Source organism: Miniopterus natalensis, chromosome 16 (genome assembly GCF_054644295.1).
Source record: "Miniopterus natalensis isolate mMinNat1 chromosome 16, mMinNat1.hap1, whole genome shotgun sequence".
Taxonomy (NCBI): Eukaryota; Metazoa; Chordata; class Mammalia; order Chiroptera; family Miniopteridae; genus Miniopterus; species Miniopterus natalensis.
In genome coordinates, this window is record NC_142096.1 from 23886485 (window position 1) to 23913878 (window position 27394).

Below are 27394 nucleotides of genomic sequence, written 5' to 3' on the forward strand. Positions count from 1 at the left end.
AAGTTCCATCTGTGGTTTTCTTTCTGTTATATTTTATTTATCTATTCATTAATAGTCCACCTAATTAAAAGTAACATGACACTAGGATCTTGCTTAAAATTAGCACTCAACTCCTAAAAGGGCTTGTAAAATCAAGCCCCTCACGGTTGAAATGAACTGTAAAGGTCAATCTGTCTAAGCTCTCATCAGATGTTTAATCCAGGAGACTCTTTGGCTTCCTGATATAAATTTAATTTACTGAGTGTAAATGTGTAAAGCTATTATTTTGCTTATCATCATACATCATATTTAATAATAACAACAGCTGCCACCACCCGTACATCTTCCATGAGCCCCACCCTGTGCTAAGAGGCATTTATGCCTCCCAGTAATCCTCTCAGGGAGGTATCCTAATCCACTGTGATCCACTCCCAAACACACCATTTTTCAGAGAAGGAAACTAAGGCTTAGTTGAGGTTTCACTCACTTCCTAATTGCTGGTAGCTGGTACATGACAGGCAGAGCCTAGTTTTGAACCTGTTTTCTCAGACTCGAAAGTTTATCCTCTTAGCTGTGAGGGTTCCCAGGTTTAGAACTGCATGACTCTTAAAGAACTTAATTGTTTCTACAAGGTGACTTGTGTGTGCTTTTTCCACTTGCAGATTTAGTCATTGATGCTGTTGTGATTGTATATTGCTGCTGACATTTGGGTCCTTGGAGTTATGACCCACCATGGCCCCAGGCTGACTTCTAGCTGATCTCTAGATTATTTGTCTTTTAAATTGATGTGAGTTCAGGAAACAATTTTTTAAAATTAATTTTGAGCCAATAATGAAGGTAAATCTATTGTCAAAAAGGTGTATAATGCATTTTTGAGTAGACTATAAATTGCATTGCATTTATTATCCATTATATCAAGTCACTATTATTTATGTGTTTAGTTAAGTTAGACTGTTGACCAAAGATTTTGAGTTTGAAGGATTCTTTTTGGTAAAATAATCACACGTTTCCTGTCAACAATTTCGGTGGTTGAGGCGAATCTGGTAGGAAACTACCCAGAACCCCAAACCAGCAGACCCAGGTCCGAGTCACGGCTCTGTGTCTCTGTGTATTTTGAACAATTTACCTAACTTCACTGCACCACAACTTCAGGATCTGTATGAAAGAGAACCTAACACACAATGATATTTTGAATTCAGTAGAGATAATGTATGTGTAAGTGCTTGGCACAGAGTATGAGCTTAATAAAAGCTCATTTATCAGCTTGTTTCAAGATTCTCCAGCAAAGGTTGAAGGAATACTTGTTGAATAAATTAGGGAGTGGGAGCTAGACATTGAAAATATGTATAAGCAAATAGAAGAGCTTGTATATCTAAAATCTCACATCTTTCTAAAATATACTCACGGTTCCTAGAGTTGGCCCATCTACTTCTGACAGCTGCACTAGTCATGGGGATGGGCTCAGAAACTCAGAATTGTCAGGTCACTTAACTGGGCCATGATTTGCAGTATTGAGTGTGGCACACAGTGTTGGCTACGGCTTCCTTCACCTCTACTGCTATTAGCTGTAACCCTGCCTGGAAAAACTCTGAGCAGAATCTTCTCTTGGACTCACTATGGGTGTCTTCTGAGAATAAAAAATGCCATGCAAAAGGCAATTTATCTAAGTAAACACTATAGTCTCCTAATATCTAAATTCTGCTAGACCTAAATTTAAACCCCAGCCAAAAGTTGCTGAAAGTTTTGCCTCTGTCTTAGGTCTTCCAATGCCAGAAAGACTTCAAGGAGAAGAAGAGACATTTTTATTCTCTTGGGTATCTGGTAATCATGGTGTAGACTTGGGATGGCAGTTGGGGGAGTGTCCCACAAAGAACTGAATGCCTGGGCTTCAATCAGAAGAGCCGCCATCTACAAAGACTCCCTAAGACCCCCTAAGGACCCTTACACCAGCATTAATGGCTCAGCATACAACCAACTCCCCCAGAGTGATTACAGATTGAAGCAGGCTGCTTAGAGATCCTCGGTATTCAGTCTCAGCCTCACAGTGGACACTGAAAATGGCTGGATATTCTGGATTTGTGGAGACAAGAGGGCACAGGGGGTGGGGGATTGATGGATCTTATTTCTTTCCTGATTATTTCCAAAACGGTCCTCATTTTAGAGACATGCACCTCTCAGGCAAGAATTCATTTTAACAGTGAAAGACTTCTACAGGAAGTGTGTCATCAGAGTGGCACAGTAAAGAGTCTTTAGTGGGTTGGGGAGGGGGTGCAAAATTGAACTACAGTCCCAGCTCTGTGGCTGATGTAATACTTCAGACAAGTAACTTAATTTCACTGGCCCTAGAGTTGTTTCTTAATTTAAAAAAAAAAAAATTTTAATGAGAACATGGGACAGGATTCTCTCTAGATCCTTCTAATTCTAAATACCTCTAATATATCTATTAATCTGACAAGAATGAGCTGAGCCAATAGAACCATATGACTAATAGGGAACATTCCACACTGCAGTCAAATACTTCCTGTTTCCTGTGCTGAGTGTTTAACGAAATGATGAGTTATAGGCTGGGGCTTCTGGGCCCTGTCTGAGGTGCCCATACTAGAAACAAAGATAAGAGCTGTAGCCTCTAAGCTGTTGAAAAGATGTATTTCTCATATTTCAAGTAATTGTGACACTACTCACCACAACCTGATAATTAAATTTCTTTCTCTCTCTAAATTTCAATTGGTGGATACACTACATTTAGAGTTAAACTGTTCTGATGTGAAGACATCTCTTTTCTCTCATCAGAGCCTGAGAAGCTGCCAGTGCCAGTTTCCTTACTAGTAAACAATCTGCTTGCTCAAACACAGCTGAGGAATGGAGAAGACCTGGGTGGTTTGCAGAAGGTCTCAGGAGCTGAAGTTAAATGTGCTGCTCACCTCACTAAGGCAGGAGAAGCAGAGTGCTGCTCAAACCATGGGGAAACTTTCCTAGTCAGTGATGTGGACACAGTGCCCTGGAAAACATTTTCTATGGCTGCATTCGAGGAATTGTTCAGCTCAGGACTTGGCCCGTGACTTCTTTTTCCTTTCATTAGGCACTCTTTTCAATCAGTGCAGTGGCAGTTTTCTTCAAGGGAGCTGCTGCCAACTTGACAAAATAACCAATGCACTCCATTCCTTCCCTGCCACTGCATGGGAAACACACCATATACAGTATGCATCTGATCTGTGACTGGTTTGTTGCTGGGCAATGGAGTCTAGAAGCTTGGTCTGCTGCCCCAAAGGCTCTAAGGCCCTTGAGAAAATTGGCCTCAAGGAAACCTGCTGAGTGTGGTTTGTCACAAAAGACCAAGACCCCCAAGATAGGTGGCCATCAGTCCCAGTGGAGAAAGTAAAACAAGGAGGACACCCAAAGGAGAAAAAGTTTTCACAGAATTCCATGTGAACATCCTGGGGAGTAGGACATGGGTAATGGAACTGAGGGATGGAAGTTGGAACAAAAAATGGAATCCTGGAAGATCCTGGCTAGTGAGAGCCCTGGATGGGAAGGGAAGAGAGGTGAAAGGAAAGCCAGCAAAGTCCATATTGTAAACGGGCATTTTTGTTCCCTCGGTACTCTCTCTTCTCCCCAGCTGATGTAGCCAATGGTTCTCTTGTTCTACAGTCTTGGGTCCCTTCAAAGGCCCCCTTATTCCTTGACTCACCCTTTAAGCAAGGACCAGAATTAAACTACATTTTTTACAGATTTCAGCGACAGTACCCATTTTACTGTAATAAAAATAAAAATATCTTGCTGAAACAAAACATATCACCAGAAAGGCCAAGAAAGCCAGCCATTTGGATATGAACACTATAAGTCTCAACACAAGTTGTGTGTTCTCTAGTAAGACGTACTCACTCTCTGTCATAGCCTGGTGGTTGAGTGCAGGTCTTTTAAAATTTTTTTTTTTACTCCAGCAAAATATACATCCAGAAAAATAATAGAAGCATAGAACCTCTCAAACTGAGCTCACCCATGCAACCAGCACCCAGATAGAGAAACAGAAAATCACCAGAAGCCCTTCCCTTCACCCTTTCCAGGCACTTTCCCCAAGAGTAACTATTAACCAGCCTTACAACAGCATGGATTCGTTTTGCTGCTGGGCTTGTACTTTATAAAACTGAAATCCCACAGTATGTTCTTTTTTGTATCTACGTTATTTTGCTCACCACCATTCATGAGATTCCTTCACATTGTTGGGTGTAGCTGTAGATTATTCTCGTCACTATGCGGTATAGTATCCCACTGCTAATAACTATACTGGGCCCGTTCTGCTGTTGGTGGGCATACTGGTAGCTTCCAGTTGGGGGCTACTTCAAATAACCCTGCTATGAACATCTTGATGCATGTTTTTGGAAAATACATGTAGTAAGTCATATTTTTTAGTGATATCTGTCCCTGCAGTAGATGGTCATATATCTGCCTGCCTTTCCAGGCCCCATTTTAGAAAGCTCAATAAGAAAGTATATGCTGAGTGTATTTAGGAATATATTAGGAAAAAAGTAGGATGATTTGATATTCACATCACCTCTCCACAACATTTTGGCAGTTTGCTCTCTAAAATCAAGCAGCAACGAGTAGGCTTATGCCACAGCCCTGATTCTTATACTGCTGTGGGATCGCTGTGTTCTTGCCTAACAGACTCTTCCCGCTTCCTGTCAATGGCTCATGTCATGTCGTCTATTTTCAGCTCATAAAAATAATTTTCAAAAATACTTTTTCCCAGTCTAATTTTTTCTGTTTTAAAATTCTTTGATATTTTTTAAATTAAAATATAAAAATACACTAGTTTAGCCTAGTATTCCATCTTCAAAATGACGCTGCAAAATGTTTTATGGAATGTAGGAGAGAGCAGCCTTTATTTCCTCAGAGGAGATCCTGTGTTCTGTATTTTAATATGGAAATCAAAATGAGAAAATTCAGAAAAACTTCCCAAGCTGTGTGTGTGACAGGAGGGGGGTAAAACATAGCTCCAACATTCCTTGACAGCCCTCCCATGAAGTGGTAGAATCTGGGTGGATTGTGATTGGTTTGACAAATTGAGTACAGCAGAAATGACACTGTGTGACTTCAGAGCTGGGTCATAAAGAGCCATGCAGCTCCTATCTGGTTCTCTTGGAACGCTTGCTTTCACAATGCTCCCTCTCAGAATCTAGCCACCAAGCTGTGAGATGCCCAAGTCTGAGAGGCCATTTGTAGGTGCTTTAGTCAATAGTGGCCACCTAAGCCCAGCCTTTTAGTCACCCCAACTGTTATGGGGTTGAATTGTATCTCCCCCAAAGATACGTTGAAGTCTAACCTCCAGTACTTCAGAATGTGACCTTATTTGGAAACAGTCATTGCAGATGTAATTAGTTAAGATGAAGTCATACTGGGAAAGGGTAGGACCTTAACTTATTATTATCAAAGACAGAACACCACGTGAAGGGAAGACACACAGAGAAGACAAGAATGTGAAGACGGAAGCAGAGATTGAAATTATGTTGCCATAAACCACGGAACACCTGGAGACTACCAGAAGCTGGAAGATACAAAGGATTCTTCTCTAGAGGCTTTTGAGGGAGGAAAACCCTGCCAACATCTTGATTTTAAACTTCTAGACTCCAGAACTTTTCTGTTGTTCGAAGCAACCCAATTTGTAGTATTTTGTTATAACATCCCTAGGAAATTAACACAGCAGCCCAGGTGCCAAACATGTGAGTGACAAAGCCTTGGTGAAGCCAGCCCCAGCCAATCACATTTCCCAGCTGAGGAACCAGGCACTGTAGAATAGACAACATCCCCACTGCACTCTGAATTCCTGCCCCAGAGGATATGTGAGCATAATAAGGTGGCTGTTATTTAATGCTTCTAAAAATTGAGTATGTCTCCAGGTGCCTCAGCCTACACCACACAAAGGACCAACCAGTCATCTCTACTCTGAAAGTGTGCTGAGCATCAGAGGTGTCCGTCAACCAAAAAGAACTCACCTGGGTGTCCTGTGGGAAGCACAAGCATTGAGCCAGAAATAAGTTACTGTAAGCCAGGCAATTCTATAAGATTTCACATGGATTGTCTAATGTAACCATTCAACAGCCCAATGAAATAGGGCCATTTTAATAAATGACTCACTAAGACATTAAGAGATCTGCTCTGAATCACACAGTTGGTATGTGGTAAAGCATAGGCTTCATTCACACTTAGGAAACTGGCACCAAGGATCAACAAATTTAGGTCATTGAAAAGAATGGATGTGATGCAGCCAGTTTACGGTGGCCAAAATGTTTATTTGCTTACTTAATGGACACTAATGAGTTTTGCCCTGTGTCACTGTGTCCCTTAGGGAAGTCGCTGTCTAATGGAAGATTCAGACATACAAATAGGTATCTTTTCTTTTTCATTCAGTCCAAGGTTGAATTATTTCAATAGAAACTGCTGTGATTAGTAAAATAAAGGAAAAGAAAACAAATAAGAAAAAGTGAGCAATGGGGTTTCCTTGCAGATAAAAGCAGGGAGAAAGTTGAGGTCAAAGGTAGTTAAAATTCTTAACTATAAAACAGAAGGTTGGGATAAATCAAGAAGTGGATTGTGAAATTCAGCTGTGACCTGGTCCTACAAATCTAAGGAATGTGCCATATTCTTTCAGTGCCCCGTAACATCTGATAAGATCAGATCCAGCACAGCTAGGACAAAACACTCATGACCACACCTAGATGAGTTCACTTCTGAGTTGTATTTTCCCCTCAATCAAAATGTATTCTTTGAGGTCCCAAAGGGAAGGAAAAAGGAGGAAAAGGCAGGAATAATACATTCAGTAGGAGAAGGCAGTCTCCTGCTCTCCTGCTGCTCAGGACAGCCTGGTCACCACACGCCCTTGAGTAGTCACCTGGGCAGATGGGTAGAGAAATTCCAGACACAGGGAGGATGCCTGTCATGGATCGCCCTGACTGTCATCCAGCCTCTTGAAGGATGAGGGTGTTGCACTTTTGCAAAACTGGCAGAAATAGGTCAATTAAGCCCCTGGAACTTTAGCTCATTGTGATTTTTTGTCCCCTCAGCCCAGTGAAAACTACTTTAACCTTTTTTTCAAATGGAATTTCTGTCAACAACTTAAAATAGTTTCAAAAAATGTTTCACAGAAAAAAGGTCAAGGTTACATGAAGCTGGCTTAACCATTTTGTGAGCTAAGATGAGAACTTTGATTTTTATTTCTGGCATATTTTATTACTGCTTTAAAGGGAGAGAGTGAAAGGCCTTTGGGGATGTTTGGTCAGGGAAGGAGTGGCCTGGCACCAGTCTAGAACTGATGCAGATCCTCTATCACATCCAGTACCCACTAGTTGTCGGTGAGGAACAGGGGAAACTGAAATTCCTAAAAGCCAAACAGCTTCTGTTTACCAGACAGCAACTCATTATCTACTGGTTGCAGAGTGAGGGAGACACATTTCTAACAGAAAATACCATGTCTGCTTTTGTGGACCGTTTATCACCTTAATTATCTTATAGTGTCTAAAGGACATGGAGCCATGACTACAACCAGAGCATACTTGGAAATGGTTTTAAGATTCTCCCAGTTCCCAATGAGAAATGCTTTAAAGCTCTAGTAATATTTGCCCTTTTCCCATGAGTTAAGCAAATGAGATGGAGATGGACAGGCAATAGAAGATCCACTGGAAGGAAAACCTCTTTGAGTCTCTTTGTTTCCTCCAATAGTGAGTGAGGATATGGTGGATAAAGGATATTTCCCTCACTGGGTTAACTTTGGTGTGAGAGGCAGTGAAGATGGACCCTTCTGGGCCAGACATTTTGGGGTTGAATTTGGGCTCTGCAATCTACCAGCTGTGCAATGGTGAACAGTGACAATCTGAGTCCCTCTTCCTCATCTGTAAAATGGGGATAATAGCAACATCTACCTCCTAGGGTAACTGTAACCAATAAATGAGTTAATATAGGAAAGGCTCTTTAATAACTGTGTGATAATGTGTTTGCTATTATAGTATTTATGTAGAAAATGGAGAAAAAGAGTGGAATAAGGGGAGGCAATTGATATCTTGAAAGCTAAAAAGCTAGTCTGAGATTCTGGGTCCTCCTTCAGAAACCACTTTAACCACTGGCACCGATGGTGGTTCTCCCATCCATGTGGAAAGCACATTTAGAAACAAGAAATAATTCATAATGCTTATTTTCAAATCACCAGAAACCCATAGGAAGTCATGGAAAACCAAAGTGAGAACTCTTGCTTTCATTCCTGTATTAGCTCTATATATATCTTGTTAACAAACTGCCTTATGGTGTACAATTTGCAGGACCAATTAAGGATTATTTGAAGAAAAATTGATAAGAAAAAAATCAAGGGATTGTTAAGTTTTAGTGGATTTGCCTACCTGTCAAATTCTTTAACATAGAAAAGTAGAGTGAGTAGAAAATGGATAAGAAGAGATAAACCATAAGCGTTATGCTCTTTCCAATCCTGCACCAGATCAGTCCTTAATTCATAGTAAGTGTTCTTTCAAAGACCTTCTCTTTTATGAGTCTATATCCCTTGAAGTCTATAACCCTCCTCCAAACACAGTGCCTGATACACAGCACTCCTGGTTTTTACAAAAGAAGGGATGGATGGATGGATGGATGGATGGATGGATGGATGGATGGATGGATGGATGGATGGATGGATGGATGATAGATGATAGATAATAGGTAGACATATAGATGTAAATTTCTTCAAATACTTAATTCATTTTAAAGATAAGTATCTAGTTTTTCACAAATCCCCAAGATCCTAATTATAGAAATTTCTAGATTTCACCCAACTCAGTTTTCTGTATAGACACAGGCTTCTTGTGCATATCATTATACCACAAATTGTCTTTTCAATTTCCACTAAAATTTTATCTCTCACTTGATGAGCAATTTTTGTACTAGCTGAGACACCAGCTGAAACTCTTTCACAAAGTACTTTTTCCTTCTTTTTGTGGAGAATATATGGTGAATTGCTTATATTCATAGAACCGGGTCACTGCTGAATTTTACATTCCACTGCTTGATTTACCCCAAACTTCTGTTTCCTGTTTAAGAACTATAACTGTCCTCAACCTCAGCTTTCTCCTTACTTCTATCAGCAACACTGGGTTACCTTTCTTTTCAAATAATTTTTAAAAACCACAGAAAAATCTAATTATTTTTATTTCATGAACACCATCATGAGATGTGCAGGCCTGGGCAGGCAGCTAGGTGAACTCAGTACCTAAGGGTCTTGATCTCACATACCAGTCTGGAAATATGACATATCATAGAATTTGCTTCCAACTTAAGTCCACATGATGTAATATTTCAACTTGCAAGCCACTTTTATATGAGTTATATATATTATATAAAGATGTTTTATATATAATATGTAATCATAGCTCACACTTGTATGACTTCCTCATCATAAATAAAACCCCTCAGTACCACTAAATCTCAAACAAACAACCATTTCATATGTACAACCATCTAAAGAGTGTGACATCAATATCATCAATATTTCAAAAACATTTTTACAAAGTGAGAAGAGAGCAGATTTGGGGGGTTTTGCTCTCCAACATTTATTCACTCTGTTGGGAAGTCCTTCGCCTTTTTCAGGTAAGATAATATAGTGTCTATTGGAAAAACACCATTTACTTAAAGACTTAGAAATGAAGAAATGGTTTTTATAAGGAATGATGTCAAGCAGCATATGCTGTGAGGTAGTATGTGCAGCTCATGTGTATATATCCTTGCTTTGTGGCCAGTCTTTCAGTTCCTATTCCAGGAGTTCAAACACCAGCCTCTTGGATTTCTGTACTTGATTTTTTTTTCCTTCTAATTTATCTTTATTGGTAAAAGAATTACAGATGCCCCCCCTTTTCCTCATTGACCCCTTCTACCCCTCAGCCACCCTCACCCCAGGCCTTCACCACACTATTGTCTGTGTCCATGGGTTATGCATTTATGCATATAAATTCTTTGGTTAATCTCTTGATTTTGAGGCTTGAGCAGACAGACCACTATCCACTTTTCTGAAATTACTTTGTTTGGGTTACACCCTGTGAAATATTCCAGGTGTTGCTGTCTATTAGTTTTGAATCTATCTGAATATTAAGATTATATTGGGCATCTCTAAAGATAACTCCTTTGCTGCCTGAAAGTAGATTGAGCTTAAATTTCAAGTTTGCTATTAAAGCTGCAAATGCTACCGCTAGAAAATCTTCAAGATCATCCTTGCACAATGGAAAATGCTTCTGGACTGAATGTTCTTTTTTCTTCCCTGTTTGATGTTGCTCTTCTTTCATCTTGGTCTCAGCCTAGTTCATGCTTCAATAGAACCAATTCATTATGAACTGGTGAATTAAAAAGAAACCAGTGTCATGTAAAAGAACTTCCTTTCTAGCAACCCCAGCTTCATAAAAGACAAAATCTCTTTATTGATAACAATGCCTGATGTTGGAGCAGTGCATTAGCTTTTCAAAGCCATTGATTCCACGGGCATTCTTTCCTTGGAGCTCTCTGAGGTTGGCAATTATCACAGTGAAGTGCTTGTAATTTTCTGCTCAGGCCTCGTGACTATTGTGAGATAACACTGGGATCGCCATTCAGGGCATCAGATATAACTAGGCTTCTAATTACCACATTATACAGCCTTGAAATAAATTGAAAATTTCATTCAATAAAGATTTCATTCAATTACGAAAATACTCTGTCGCCCACTTAGAAATGCAGTAACTTCTCTAGCAGCTAATGGCTCTAACCCAATGGTAGGAAGATGGCAGTGCTACTTATTCACACTACCCACCTCTTCTTGTGGTCACTTTGCCCAAAGAGGTTGGACAGCAATGTGAGTTAATTATAAAGAGACTGGTATAAGTCCATTCTTTTTATGCAGCAGATACCCTTACATAGTAGTGAAGGGTTTAAATCATCCTTTGAGTTTACAGCTGTTTTGCCAAGTGGTGTGAAAATCATCACACTCAAATTCTCTACTCCAAATCTACCAAGTTAAATTTTCCAAGGGATTTATATGCCCAGGAAAGTATGGAAGGTACCAGTTTCATAAAACCTTTATCTTAAAATGACTGCAAAAACATGATTCTGCCCTGGTCGGAGTGGCTCAGTTGGTTGGCATCATCCTAAGCACTGAAAGGCTGCTGGTTCAATTCCCAGTCAGGGCACAGGCCTGGGTTGTGGGCTTGATCCCCAGTAGGGGGTGTGCAGGGAGGGGGGGCCACAGCTATTTAATTCACTCTCACATTAATTTTCTCTCTCTCCTTCTCCCTTCCTCTCTCTCTCAAAAATCAATTAAAAAAACACGATTCAATTTTATTTCAAATATTTATGAAATGAATAGTGTCCTTCCTTCTAGGTTCTCTGACAGAGATACAAAGATAAATAAATAAATAAATAAATAAATAAATAAATAAATAAATAAATAAATAAATAAATAAATAAATAAAATTTTTCCTGTGTACCAGGTGCTTTGCATATTTATCTCTAAATCTTCATGATAAATGTGTAAGTTGTAGATTCCCATTTTACAAGTAAGGAAACTGGGGCTTAGGAAAGCTAAGTCACCTGCTCACATAGCTAAGAAATAATGGAACCCAGTCATTCTGGCATCTCACTCCATGCTCTAATCACTACCTCCACCTACTTCACTTTTATCTTCAAGTGAGATATCTGTGTGCCTAGAACAGAATACAAGGTAAAATGCTGTCTATGCCCAATGAGGGTATAGATATAAGTTCTATGGCATTAAACAAAGAATGTATTACTGTGACCTAGACCAAGTCGGGAAGACTTCAGGGATAACACAGGAGGACAGGTAAGATGAGGCAGGTGGGGAAAAGGAGAGAGGGTATTACAGGGAGGGGGAAGGTAATAAAAAAAATAATGTTGCCCAGCCGGGCGTGGCTCAGCGGTTGAGCATCGACCTAGGATCCAGGCGATGGGGGTTCAATTCCCGGTCAGGGCACATGCCCGGGTTGCGGGTTCAATCCCCAATGACTCTCTCATCATTAATGTTTCTGTCTGTCTGTCTCTCTCCTTTCCTCTCTCTAAAATCAATAAAGATATATTTTTAAAATAATAAAATAATGTTGCTCTTATTGTCAATAAGGCTCTATTAAGCACTTAAATGCCAAGCATTTCCTATGTACTTTAAATGTGTTCTCACATTTAGTCCAATACGTCAGCTGAATAAGAGCAGTGACTCAGTCTCATTTTGACAACTTTAAAGGCCACCTGTCATAGAGAATAACTTAAGTTCCATCCACTTTCTCCCTATTTCAATTCCTTCCCTCCCCTTGTGCTTTGTCCCCAACCACACCTCAGAAAGGAAATGCACAGAGTGTATCTTCTGTAGGTAAACCCAGATGGTGCTCATAGTGAGGTCCAGTATAAGTGGGGGTCCGGCCACATTGCAAATGCCATGGGAAACTTTATTTCATGTTCTCAAGCAAATTCCGATGTATATGGGGCTTGTGAAAACCTCATTTGAAGTGGGCTAAATTTTTCATGATAATTAAAATGTTTGGGACTTCAAAAAGTTCCAGGCTATCCGTCACAGGTCACATTGTTCTGCTCCACAAACTCGCTCTCATTGGAGCATAAATCTGATGTGTGGCCCCTTTGAATGAGGCTCTGAAGGGCCCCAGAGGGAGTCCGGTGTGGTGGATGCTGCTCAGAGAGGCAGGACCACTTCTCTTCCTCATGGTTGCTTTTAAAGTTCCTTTGAAAAACTTTACACTGAGGTTTACATGGAATGGGGACTGGCCTTAAAGTAAAGATCAAGTTTGGTCTCACCTCTGTGCCCCCCCGCTTTGCACCCAGCATCTTCATGCTCCCAGGTACCAAAGCCTCTGTAGGGCCTGATCCAGGGAGCCAGACTTGTCGGGAGGAAGTACTGGTGTTTCTTCCTCTCTCACTTCTTTGCAATCTCTCATCATTACATTTATTTCTCAAAGTTCTGGAGGTTGGAATGTTGAAATCAGGGTGCCAGCATAGTTGGGTTCTTGGTGAGGGCCCTAAGGATAAAAAGCTAAGAGCCCTCTGGCTCCTAAATCCTCAAATCCTCTGCTTCCTCTCCTTACTTCCCCAGGTGCCTTGAACTGTGCCCAGAACTATCCCACAGTCTACAATGAAGGCAGGGGAAAATTGATGGCTGATACAATGATAGATCTCATCTATTTCAATATTAATAGCTGTAAATGAGAATCTTTAACTCAGGAAGGGCAAGGCGCTGGTTTTGCAGACGGGAGACATTTGATTTCTGTCCTAATTGAATACCAGACTTTTAGCCGAGTTCCAGAAATATGACACTAGCACAGAGACACATGCCACAAAAGGGCTCTGAGGTGTGTCTTGTTCACAAGAACAAGTGGTGGAAGGGGGGAGATGGAAAAGGCACCTTTCTGTGGGAAATAAAATGCACAGGCTCTTTTGGAATCAGTTGATCAGAGTTCAGGTTCTAGATCAGATCAGCCACTAGCTGGATGTGCTCATCTGTGAGTGAGGAGTAGTAAAAGCACCCATGCCAAGAGTGCTGTGAGGCTTATATGAGATTATTTCCATGACATGCTTAGTCCAAATGAGCTCAACAAATACTCAGTGGTGTGTGCATTTTTAGGTCAAAATTCATTTTTATTAATAGAAAATAAACACATATTCCACTTTCAGTTATTATACTTGAAGTTGCTAATTTAAAAAAAAGAATTTAAAATAATCACTTAATAATCCTGTTTTGACTAAAACATTGAAACTGTGGCTTTAAAAAAAAGTATTTGGCACCATTTGCTCATAGGCTTTTCAGAATTTGTTCTTAAAGTTTCTGGAACATTCCTGTCTGTAAAGTACAAGAATTGGGGAGCTACGCAAGGAAGCCTCTCTGGGACAACCAGTGAGAAGTAAAGCAATCATCATAAAAGGAATCAGTATACACTCAACATGGTAACGTGGGCTGTGTATACTCCCCTCCCCTCCACTTTAGCCCAGGAGGGGTGTGCTTCGAAGCACTGAGGTATGAAGAGTCAGACTGTTACTTGCTATTAGAATTGGCCTTTCCAGCTAATAACAGTAATTCCCTGGCATAGATGCTATTGGTATTTAATGTCCTGTGTTTTTTTAGGAAATGTAAATAGTTTAGATTTAGTTCAATTTATTCAGAAGTTAAATGTGTTTAATAAGGTTCACTACTCTGCCAGAGTAAGTATCTGCTGGTTTAGTACCCTTCTAAAATATATATAATATGTGTACATAAATCATAGTCTTAAAGTACACTTAGAATACTGTATTATTTAAAGCAAAATCTATTTAACAAAATGTCTATAATTAGGTGTAGCTGATGAAATAAATCCAAAGTTATCACAGGGGAGACTCACTCTCCCTTAAAGCTGTGCTGCATAGAAAACTTTATAAAACAGGTGCCCTTAAAGCCATTCAAAGAGAGGGAAGCAGTCACCATCTCCTCATTCTTTAAGATGCCAACTGGGGCTAGGCCAGAAATGAGTGCTTCTAAATATTTGTTGAAAGACGTTTATGCAAAAGAATGTCTATCTTTCTGCATCTGTGAGTAGTAGTGCTTATCAGAATTTCCTAATAAAACAAAGGCAAAGGCAAGTCCATATACTTGATCAGATGTCAAAGGAATAAGAGGTGGATTATTAGGTTGCCCTTAGTTGGAGCTTCTACTGGCTTTTTACTGTATGTTGTTCACCAATGTGAGTTAGGTGGACCTTTGTAAGAGAAGAGTGCTTGGTGGCCAGGACCTCTTTTGGGCTTTTCTTTCTAAGTGGAATACACAACAGATAAGGGAGTAAGGGAGGTAATACAGGGAAGCTACTCTTTCCAGCTCAGAAGGAGTTGATGAAGCCCATACATGCATTCAGGAAGATCGTGGGACCCTCTAGTTGTGGGTAGTGGCTAATGTCATCATCCAGAATTGACACTGTGCACCTTGGCAGTATTTTTCTGTACAGCTCCAAAAACTCTGGATAGGGATTCACCAGATCCAAAGGCCGTATATAAAATGAATGGGATTTGTTACAGAGGCACGAGATCCCACCCAGCGTTTCGTAAACCTCTTCCTATGATTGATGTACTGAAAGAGACTGTCAATAGTGAAATAAGTTCCCATAATTGTTGCATATCCCTGCCCACATGTCCCACAGCTCACTGTCAGAGGGTCAGGGGTACGGCCCACAGGCTGGGATGAGACCTTGACAGAATACAAAGGAGTTCATCAACTGTGTGAGGATGGGTGACAGCAAGTCTCCATCTTAGAGAAGCTTTTACATAAGGAGAGGATGGTGAGTATCAAAAAATATACCTACATTCGACAGACATGGACTCTTTATGGTAAGCCGACTAGATCAATTCTGCTTGAACCTATATTTAATATAATTTTTACAAGACACAGGAGCCCTTATAAGAAAACAAAGACCTGAAGAAGTAGTTAAACCTGAGAGCATTTTTACTGTAGGTTTGATGAAGAGTTGAAAGTTGTAGAAAAATGTAATAGGACGAAGGGTATGAGCTAAAGGTATAAACTAGGAGAAACCCAGCAAAGCCAGTTCATTTGTATTCCTCTTGGCATCCCTCCATTTTCAGAGATAAGGATGCTTCTTTCCTCCACGCATAGGGAGGGCACTCCTCACATGAGGGTCTTATGACCCACACAGGGAAGAAGGGAGAGATCAGAGAGTCCTTCCTGCACCTGCCATTTCTCAAATTCCCTCAGCTTAAAATATACAATATGCCAAGGTACCATGTTTCTGGTAGTATGTCCCGATCCCCACCATATTTAAAAGGATATTTATTTCAACACTGTTTGTAACAATAAGAACTTGAAGGGGGAGGGAGCCCTAAAACTAACTACTATTACTATAATAAATTATAGTAATCCATGCCATGGAATACTATGCAGTTATTAGAAAAAACAAAGAGGACCAATTGTACTGGAATAAAAGATCTCTAAGATATACCAAGTGGAAAAGAGCAAGGCACAGATGCTTCTTTGCAAAACAAAACAAGATAAAATAACCACTATACTAATATATGTGTGTATATACACATTTGCATGTGAAACTAATGAAATGACTAGAAAATTATGTTATTAATTGTGAACAGGGGAGCGTGTGTATGTGTGTGTTGGGCGATGGCAGGTGTTAGAGAGGACTACCATATTTTACAATCTCCAGAAAGAAAAAAAAAGATGTAGTTATATACTGCTTGTATAAGAATATATAATTTCATAAACAACAATATTTAAACAATCAAACTTTTATCTTCTTTTGGGAGAAACGGAATAGCATAATGAAGATTCCTAAATAGACATAAATGCCAAACATAAAAGAAAGCACAGATATTAGACATCAACACTTCCTCTCAGAGACACAGCCCAGCTTCAAGACATTTAAAAATAATAGCAATAGCGGAGCTTGGAACCATTTGCTTGGATGTATGAAGCAAGGAGGAAATTTAGCTACTATTTTATATTCCACCCCTACTATTAGTAACATGGTTGAGTCTAGTTTTAGCTAAATCCTTATTTAACTGTCCTGTCTTGTCATTGTGCATTCAAGATCAGGCAACTGATGGAACTTAATGACTCCATAAGAAATAGGAATTCATCTATTCCATGACAGTTAATTTCCAGTACTATTGCTTTGAGGAAACATTTGCTATTTACTTAACATGATGCTTATTAAATCAAAATCAATGTGAATTATTTAACGTTAAATTGTTAGCTAATTTCCTAATCAGTATTTGTGATATTTTGATTAATAATAAGAAATATAGATTTGCCCTGGCCAGTGTTGCTCAGTGGTTAGAGCGCTGGCCTATGCAACAAAGGGTCATGGGTTTGATTCCTGGTCAAGGGCATGTACCTGGGCTGCAGGTTCAATCCCCAGCTCCAGTCGGGGTGCTTACCAGAGGCAACCTCTCTTACATCGATGTTTCTCTCTCTGTCTCTCTCTCCCCCCCTTTCCCTCCCTGCCTCCCTCCTTCCCTTCCACTTTCTCTAAAAATAATGGAAAAAAATATATTCAGGTGAGAATTAACAAAAAAAAAAACAACACCCAAAAAACAAAAAGAAATATATATTGGTCTTCATCCCCGTTTCTTGGCTCACAGCTCGGAAGAAACCATTTAGAAATCCCTAAGTAATGAGAGCAACAATGGTGTCTTCTGTTATGTTAATGAGGGGACCTATGGCCCTGACCCAAGGGTAGGGGCTGATTGTCAATAGGAGCCAACCTTGTGTTTAGACAGTATGATTGGAACTTTCAGTCCCACCCCTGATTTCCAGGGAGGGGTTTGACATTGACTTCATCGCCAATGGCCAATGAGTTAGTCAATCATGACTATGTAATGAAGCTTCAGTAAAAACCCAAGAAAGAACAGCTCATTGGCCCTTTTTCAGAGAGCCACCTTGCCAGGCCCCAAACTCCATTAAGCCAGAAAGTCCTTTGGGAACCTGCCCTATTTCTTCATCTTGCTGCTGATTTGTATCCTTTAATATCCTGTGTAATAAGTCAGTAATCTAGTTAGTAAATGGGTTTTCCTGAGTTCTGTGACCCATTCTAGCAAATTAATCAAACCCAAGGAGGTAGTCATAGGAACCTCTGATTTATAGCCAGTTGGTTAGAAGCACAGGTAACAACCTGGGCTTGTGACTGGCCTCTGAAGTAGAGTCATCTTGTGGGACAGAGCCCTTTATCTGTGGAATCTGATTCTATCTCTGGGTAGATAGGGTCAGAATTGACACTATTAGTTCTGGTGTCTGAGAATTATTTGCTGGTGTCGCGGAGCCACCACATACACACACATTAAAATTGGTTCCAGAACCTCTTTAATATTAATGCTGGTTTCCAGTAGCAAATGCTTCAGAGTGAAAAACATTTAACTTATGTATATTTCCCAAGTCCCCTCCCCCCAAGCTGTATTTAGTTTCAATTTGTGTGACAAGTTTCACCTCACAAAATGCTTTTTCCTATTTTATTCTTTTTAAACACACATTGAAATCTATTTATACAGCAATTTCTGCTAGAATTACAGACATCTCTTCCTCCATGTCTCTTCCCAAAGGATCAAAAAGGCCTCTTGAGTGGCTATAAATGTCTCATTATAAACAATTAATAACTATGTGACAGAGTAAACCTGGTCTGTATTCTTCATGCCAAAAAGCGAAGTCTTTCAAGCTGTGCATTTTTACTATTAACTTTGCAGTGTGGCTTTCGAATCTCAATCAATTCCTTAAGAAATGCAAATGTTCTTTTCCCTTTAGTTTAGCAGTAGCCACTGGGAAATACATATGTATAATTCCTTCCTGGCTGTGCATATTCTGTGACAATAATCAAAGCTAGAAGCCAAAAAAGATATTTCAGAACATGCTCAACTTTTTCCGACTTGCTGTTGGAGTCTATTTAACTTTTAGTTTCCCCTTGGTGCAGCCAGGTAGACAGTGGAAGTGCCTCTATATAGATGCAGGCTGTTCACGGGATAAATCTTAATCCATTTTCACAATTTGGTTTCCATTTCTGCTGTTGGGCCCCTTGCTTACAGTGATCTCTCCCTCTAACTTGTCCTCCACTCTCTCGCTCAGGTGCTCTAGGGTCCTTCCCAGCCTGCCTGAGACAGTATTTTAGGTTCATCATCTGCATTCCCCTTAACACACAACCCCAGTCTCATACCTGTGCTCTAATCATGACATCACTAGCAATTGCAAAACACTCCATGAGGTTTCTTGTCCCCATGCCTTTTTATACATTCCCTCTGCCTGCAGTGTCCCTGTGCCCCTGGGTGATCTCCCATCCATCTTTCTAAACTCAGTTTAAAAGCCATCTCCCCTGTGAAGTCCTTTCTCATGCTCTGCCCTGCCCTGGCAGAGTTGAGAATTCTCCATTAGTTGCCAAAGCACTGTGAGCCTTTCTCTATCCCTGTATTTGTCATACAATATTTAATTATGAATTTCATGACTATACCTTACTATTCTGTGAGCTCCTTAAAAGTGTGGATTTTTTTTCATTCTTATATTCCCAGTTGTTAGCACCATGTCTGCTATCTGACAAGTAATCAAGAGGTTTTATGCAATGAACAGAAGGAGGTGATAGAAATGGTAATAAGTATGCATTTTCCAGCTCTCCCAAGCATGTGAATCCCAAACTTATGGTGACGATGAATGACCTCTGCTCAGAGTAGGCTTAACTCCTTAAACAAGAAAAAATCCTGGAAATGGCATCATCATTTGCAGATCCCTCTCACCAGCTGTGAACTCTGTGCCTAATGGGACATGGGCATGGATCATGGAAGTACATATGCCATGAGGGGATCCAGAATACACCACTGTAACATAAAAATTATTTTTAGCTGAAGGCATTTGAGTTCCTGAAATCCCTTTTCTGCCTAAAAGCAGAGCCTCTCCAAAGAACTCAATGGTCATAAATCCTGTTCCCAGAAGTAACCAGGGAAAATTGACTCTTAACACCACAACTAAATAGACTGTCAAAAAAACAAATAGTATCTCCCATTTATTATCCTAAGAGCCCATTTATCTTTCCAAAAAGTCGTTTATTTTCCCATAAGTGTCCTCTGTTCCCCTCCCCTTCCCCTATTAAGAAGTCATATGTTTTCTGTAAAGGCCCTACTTCCTCTTACCTTCCCCTATTAAGATGATAAATAAATCCCATATTCTAACCACCTCTTTGAGCCACATTTTTCTGTGAACTCTCATGTACATACTTACATGAATAAAAATATGTCTTTTCTCTTGCTACTTTGTCTTTTGTCAGTTCAATTTGCAGGCCTCCAAAAACTGAACCTATGAGGGCAGAGGAAAAGTTTTCTTTCTCCATTCTCTCTCCCCCCACCCTTGTCTGTAGATGTGCATATATGTATTTATGTGACTATGATAATCACATGGACAACTGCTAATGCCTACAGATCAAGGAAGGAATAAGCTCTTTCTCCTTTTAGGTCTGTGGTTTTCAAGTGGCTAGATCCTAGGATAAGGGGGCTTAAAACTAAAAACATTAAAAACAAATAGGAAAAATAACAGAACAAATAAAAAATGGCCTAAAAGGGGGCGGTGGGGGGAAATGCCCTCAACCTTGCAACATTTCCTGGTTGTCTCTGGTTACTGGGTTGGCAGAGCCCAGAGAAGCTGAATCAATGAAAAATCCCCATTTCCAGTCTTCTCCCACATAAGCTTTTTCTAGCTGTTAATAATAACATTGACCTTCTCTGTCGATCATCATGTAAAGATACTAGTGAGCAATAATTATATAAGAGGGTGAAACCAAAGGGAGAAAGCGAATCAAAAGAACAAATTTTCTCATGACTGGACTGTTTCCTTGACTGAAAATGTCTCAATGTCTGTTTTCCCATCCTAAGCACCAAGTACGATGATCCAGACCAGTAGTTTCAAAGTGGGTTCTCCTCAGTCTGGGGATGTGCCCCTAGTGGCACTGGGGATGAGAGGGGAGACCCATTCCCTACCTTCAACCAGAAAGTTCCAGCTTTGTTCTGTTTCAAAATTGGGCTCATATGGAAAATTCCATTTTGGGGAAAAGTTCTATAGCAAAACCAAACAAAAACACCAGTCCAGAAAATGAGGCCATTGACTCTGGTGAAATTCCATCTGGCTTTTACAAAAATTAGAATGGCCGGGCAGGCTGGGCGGTACGTGTAGCTTCCCCTCAGCATAGTGTAAAAGAAGCAACCCAGGATAAGGGACAGGAGATCAAGGCCCAAGCCCCATCCTGCTGGATGTGACTCCTTCCCTCACGAGATTCCCAGGCACTGTGAAGGCAGCCATCCTGTATGTTTTGCACATCGTGGAATCCTCAGGAGTTAGCCCAGTGCCTGGGACACGGCAACTATTCAATGGCTAGTTGCTGAAAAAATAAAGTCTCCTGTGCTTGTCTCAGTAATTCTGGATCCTTAACTTGCTAAGGTGACCTCTCTAAGCTTCAGTGCCATCACTGATAAAACAAACATAATGACAATACCTATACTAGAGAGTTGTTTTAAAGATCAAGTAAGATAACTCATGTAAAATGCATAAGCACAATCCCTAACACAAAAAGGTGTTCAATAAGGGTTACCTATTATTTTTGCAATGAATATTACTATCATACTCCCTGAGCAGGACTGAAGTTCCTCTTTGAAGCACTTTTTATTTTTAACCTCTTAAAGGCAAGGTAGATGGAGTCTCGGTATTCATGGCAAATTTCTCAACTTCTCTGAATCTACTGTTCCTTATCTTAAAAGAAAAGTAATAATGTCTTACTCCCAGGGTTCTGGTGGGGATGAATAAGGCAGCATAGCTACTTATATAGTCAGTTTTCAATAAATATTAGCCAATTATCAATTAACATGCTCATCTTGGTGGTGACAATGCTAACAGCCACATTCACAGAACACATTTTGAGTCTACATAGATCATTCAGTCCTCACAAGGTAAGCTTTATTTGGCCCATTTTATGATGCAGAAACCAAAGCTCAGAAAGGTTAAGAAAACTACTTGACTTCACGCAGCAATATGCAGAACAGTGGATTAAAACTGAAATGCACCTCACTCCAAAGCACACAGTCTTTTCTCTGCTTCAGTCCTGCCACTACTGGAAGCCTTGCCTGCCCTGTCTACACTGTCCTCAGGAGGAACATGTGCCTGAAGAGGAGCCTTACCCAGCACATTGAGGCTGGGATCCAGTGCACCTCTGTCCCTCATGAATCTGTCAGCAATGGAAACTGACATTAGCCCTATGGCAGGCAGGGACAGTGCTGTCCTTTGTGTTGCTTGTGAGAGAAGCAAAGTTGTCATCCACCCATAAGCTAGTAAAAGATTTTACAGTCTGCATTTTTGAATTGGCCTAGTGTCTATACCTTTTTGTCTCTAGTCTTGTTTTTCTTCTTCCTTTCTCAGCTTTTTCTAATCTGTATTTTATAAATGTTTGTTAGGTATCTTAAAGCATATTTGGAATAAGGAGTATCTTAAATAAGCCAGCAAACACGTACCACAGGGGGTTCACTTGAATGCCCTGGAAAAATCAAGAACGTGCTCCTCTCCCCCCCTTCCCTTCCCACAGAAGTGCGGTAATATGGGACAAGAAGCCCTGAGTCCCAGCCCAAGCCCAAGCTGAGGGTCATGTGAGTCACACAGGAAAGCCACATACCTCCACAACTAAGCTTCACCACACTGCCTCTCCTTGCCCCAAGAAGTAGTGAATGAGCCGGCAGCTGCCCTAGACCCAGGCTCCAGGCAAACCAGAGACAGGGAAGAAACAGAAGCTTAGAAGCCTAACCTTGTAAAACAGCACGACTCGAGTAGGATGAAAGAATCAATGACCAGGGTGGATGGAGGCTTGAAAGAAGGTCTAGGGTGCCTGCCAGCCACCAGCAACCCCCAAGGCAGGAGAGGGGCGGAACAGAGAAGCCTTGTACCTAGTGCCCTGTCCCAGGGAGGGCCAGGGAATGACATTTAAGCCATTTTCAAAGTGAGGAGGAAGAAGAATCTACCTTAAATCTTGCTGGATTTTTTTTTTTTTTAATATATCTTAATTGATTTCAGAGAGAAAAAAGGAGAGGGAGAGAGGGAGATAGAAACATCAATGATGAGAGAGTTATTGATCGGCTGCAGCCCACAACACGAGCATGTGCCCTGACTGGGAATCGAACCCCAATTGCCTGGATCCCAGGTCGACGCTCAACCGCTCAACCGCTGAGCCACGCCCAGCTGGGCAATCTTGCTGGATTTTTAAGACCCAGTCTCACCAGTCTCAGGCTAAACCTGCTGGCTTTTCATGGCAGTATCACCACCCAAATTTATTTTGTTTTCATTTTTCACTTGTTTAAGTTGCTTCTTTCCACCAGAATAAGAGTGCTGTGAGAAGGGGCAACCTTGTCCTATTAGCTCATCAAGCTCTTACCGTGTCCAGGCCCTGATTTCACACCGCACATGCCATTCTCTCCACACTAGGAGGCCCCATGTCACAAAAGGAACTGGCCCAGCACCACACTGACTAGGCATGGCATTTGGACCCAGAGTAACCTGTCTCCACATCCTAAAGTGTTGCCTCCATAAATATTTGTGGCAGAAAGACAAAAAGCAAGGAAGGCAGAAGGGAGAGGTTGTATGGGTTTTCCCCTATTTCTACAGCCCCCATGCTCCTGCCCTCTGACCTTTCTTCTGCAGCACTCCAGGTTGGGGAGCTGATGCAGAGCCAGGATGGGGAGTCATGGCATCTAATATAAAGGGCTTCTGGTGATTAGAATCTGCATGATGAGTTTCTCCCTTATTTGGTCAACAATACAGCCACTCTCTGTGCTGTATAGAGCCTTGTGTTCTGTTAGGCACTTGGAAACTGTTAGTTGATATTAATAGTAATAAAGCCTTCCCTTTTATCCTTCTGAGCACCTTCTAACAAGAAATCCAGTTCCTGCCTCTCATTGTGAATGGTTGGCATACAGGTCTTGAGCTGAGATGAATATAATTCACCTGGGCCTGAAAGTGAGTCTTAAAAGAAAGCCAGTTTGGGAAAAGGTGAAATATAAATGGAGAGAAATCAAATACTGAGCATGACCTCCCAACAGAAAGTCAAAAACAATATAGCGGTCTTTCCAGCAGGGAAGATATTATTAACCACACTGAAATATAATAAAATGTACAGTTACAAGGCACTTTTCCTTCAGAGAGCTCAAAGCATTTTACTGTATTGTCTCACTTTAACCCTCTGCATTCTGATTTGATGAAGACTCTGGCTAGCACTGAGGTGAGGAAACTGAGGCATGGGGAAAGTAAGCAGAATAAAGCTGCCTGCACAATTCACTATGGAAGAGTCAGACTCAACATGAGGTCTCCAGATTCAAAGCCCAGGGGTCTTTCCACCATCTCATAATGACTGTGATGAAGTACACTGTAGATCAGTGAGACCAGAAAAGTGGCATATTTGGATTAGGAGTTGTTAGGCTCAGACTAGCAGATGAACTCAGGTCTCTAAGATGGGTTCCCCAAAGGCCACTCCCTGACCAACACATCTGCCTTTTAGCTCAACCCTGGGTCAGAAGGATTAAGTAGTCCATCCAGTGTGAACCCAGATCCCAATCAGGGCCCCAGCCAGAGAAAAGGAAGGAGTAGGGCCTCTTCAGATTGCAACACAGCCTGTCTGAGCACAGTAGGGGGTGGGGCTTGTCTCAGTGGGACTTCTAGGCCACCCTCACCACACTTTTCACTGGTGACTGTGTCCACATCAGGCCAAGAGTTTGGACAGGGCCCCCTAAATTCCTCACATTTATCAGAGGTCATGCAGGATTTCTCTATTAAGATGTTTCACTGGCTCCTCAAACTCAGCAGGCCCAGAACAGCACCATCTTCCCCTGCAGGCAACTGCTCCTCTTCTATTTTCCATGCTGCAGTGAAGACCACCAGCATCCAGTTAGTTCCCTGGACCATTCAGCCCCTTGGCCCCTCCCCAATCCCCATAGCCAGCTGGTTACCATCCCCTTAACAGCTTCTCCTCCAGGTCCCCTTCTTTTAGTATCTTCAACAGCTTCTGAAGAAAGTCAGCACCTCCCTCCCTGAGCTGCACCTGTGCAGCTCAACCTATGCAATGCTGCCAAAGGGCAAGTTGACACTGATGGAGTTCCTTTGCAGCTCCCCTTTTAGAAAAATCCCAAACTCTTGGCATTAGGCCAAGAGCTTCACAATTTAAGCAATACCTTCTTCTCCAGCTTTCTTTTTTTTATTATTTTTATTTATTTATTTATTTTTTATGGCAGGAACTAGGAAACTAATACAAGGACTTGGGGATTATCCAGGTGGTAAAGGAAGGGAAGGGCCTTCACAGCCCTCTCCTACATCAACTCCTGACATAACCCCACCCTTCCTGTTCCTATGCCTCAGTTGTACCAGCAAACAGCACACCATGTCCCTGTCTCACACCTTGGCTGGCAACTCCTTTCCCCTCTTTCTCCACCTGAATAACCCAAGTGTGTATATTAGTTTCCTAGTTCCCATCATAACAATGTACCACAAACTGGTTGGCTTAAGACAGGAATGTATTTTCTCACAGTTATGGAGACCAGAACTCTGAAATCAAGGTGTCAGCATAATACCAATTTTTCCACAGCATTTACCCCTGTGTATGTGTCTGTCACTTCATTAGAACCAGCCCTAATTATCTCATTTTAACTTGATTACCTCTGAAAAGACCCCAACTCCAAATAAAGTCACATTCTGAGGTACTGGGGGTTAGGACTCCCACAAATCTTTTTTGTGGGGGAGGGGCACACTTTTTAACTCTTAACAGTCCTAAAAGCCACAGTTTAAGCGTCACCTCCTGGCCAAGCTGGGCTGGGTGCCTGACCCCCAACACTTCCCTGGGGTCCTGCATAGTCCTCATCACACTGCACTGTAAAGTCCACGTGTCTGTGTCCCTCACCTGACCATGACTCTGAGAGAAAAAAACAAGACTTTCACCTCTGTAGCCCCAGACCCTACCAACTCAGTGCTGGGTACATAATGGGCATCAAATGTTTGTTGATGAATGAACGCAGATGGTGATGGATTTTGCAAGCTGTGTGGTTGGCCTCATTATCTACCTTCACCACAGGGTTATAAGGGAACACATGGTCAGCAGGCTTAAGTCACCTCTGTCTAGACTCTGGTCTCAAGGACAGCTAGATGAGCTGGCAAATTTAGTCCATTTGCCTCATACCAGCCTGGTTCCAACAGCTGGAGACTTCAGCAAACATGGGGATGGACCCATGGGGTAAAACTTCAGGAGCTCACACCTTTGTCCTGAATGTCATCTTTCAAGCTCTGCTCATGAATGTTTGCCAAAGCAAAGATGAATTTTTTTCTGGTTGTTTTCCTTACTGAGCTCTCTCTGAGCCCTGTGAACCCATGCTTCTAGACGAAGACCCTTGAGCTGGAACAGCAACAGTAGACTCAGAGCTACAATATGCCACTCACTTCTCTTCCAGCATGTGGGGAGGTCATGAGGCTGTGGCTATCCTTGCTTCTTCACGTTCATACCCCCTGCATGTCAAAGGCCACCTGGAGCTGGCCCCAGAAGCATTGCTTTGTGCCAGGAGGCCCTTTGCTTCTGTCCATTGCACCTGGTCTTCTCAAAACAAGTTTTGAAATTAAAACCACTATCTTCTATCTCAGCTGTCATAATAATGCTGAAGATTCATTTGGAAGTATAGGTCCCAACTATACTTCAACAACTGACACCCCTAAGATTGTGCCTGTGTTGACCCTTTCCTCTCCAATGTTATGAATTGTGAAATGAGGGTGCTGTCGTCTCTGTACAGGGCTGCTCACCCAAGGGGGCTTAATGCCAATATGGTCAGTAGGTGGCAGGTCCAGCATTTCAGCCCAGATTGGCTCCATTCTGGAGCCCATATCCTTGGCTAAATCACCTTCAATACCTCTAGGTCTTCAGAAATCAAAGTCAGAAATAAAACTTTGAATTGAATGAAACTTAGCTTCGTCCTCTTGCACTTCCATCATAGAGTACATAAACTGACCTTATTGACAAAACTGGACTCTGCACTAAAGCAGGATCATCTAGCTGAGTTTGCTGTTGCAAAGAGCTCTGTTGTCCCGTACCCGTAAATTCCTCCATAGTTGGTCCGGGGGAATTTTGCTGTGCATTGACTCGAGCAATATGCTCTGCCTCCTCTTTCCACCATGATTTGAATTGTAGATATTCTCTTGGTTCTAAAATGGTCCTTGCTAATGTCTCCCAATCCATTGGAATAAGATTATGTTCTGTAACAAAATTATTAAGCAAGCCAGTAACATAGCTGGAATGCATTCCATAACTAGAGATGGCCTCTCTAAAGGCTTTCAAAACCTTATATTCGACAGGCATAAAATTAACATTTGTTCCTCCTTGAGGAAAGCTGGGCTGGGGACCGAACTCTTGTCTGATAATAGGAAAGCCCATGAACTGTAAAAAGTCATCATTATCCCCAGCAGCGTGAGCTCCTTCTTGATCATTTAATAACTTTTGAACTGTCAGATTATTCGATTTAACTGGAAAAGCGAATTGTACAGGCCCCACAGGCATGTGAAAGAATGGGCGTGGAGGGGCACTTGGCTTCAGAAGAGAACCCGTAGGAACTCCGGCTTCGATTCCCAGCTCAGGAGGACTATAATAATTCCTGCTCTGATCAGGAATATAATAATTCCTGCTTTTTTCCCGTGGGAATTTGCAATGCATCAACCTGTTCAGCAAGCTGCTGGATCTGAACAGTAAGGACATGGTAGATATCTCGATCATGATCAAATTCTTCATCCCAAGCATCAGACTCTGGGTCAGATGTAAACTTTTCCCCCACGATTTCAGCGCCCCCCTCCTGTTTTGTCTCATCTTTTATCAGTAGGGGAGGA

The 27394-nt window shown here is 41.4% G+C and overlaps 1 pseudogene; it reads right to left on the reverse strand.

The window, feature by feature from the left end:
* Positions 1-14843: 14843 nt before the first annotated feature.
* Positions 14844-26624, reverse strand: LOC107532151 (mesoderm-specific transcript homolog protein-like; annotated as a pseudogene).
* Positions 26625-27394: the final 770 nt, after the last annotated feature.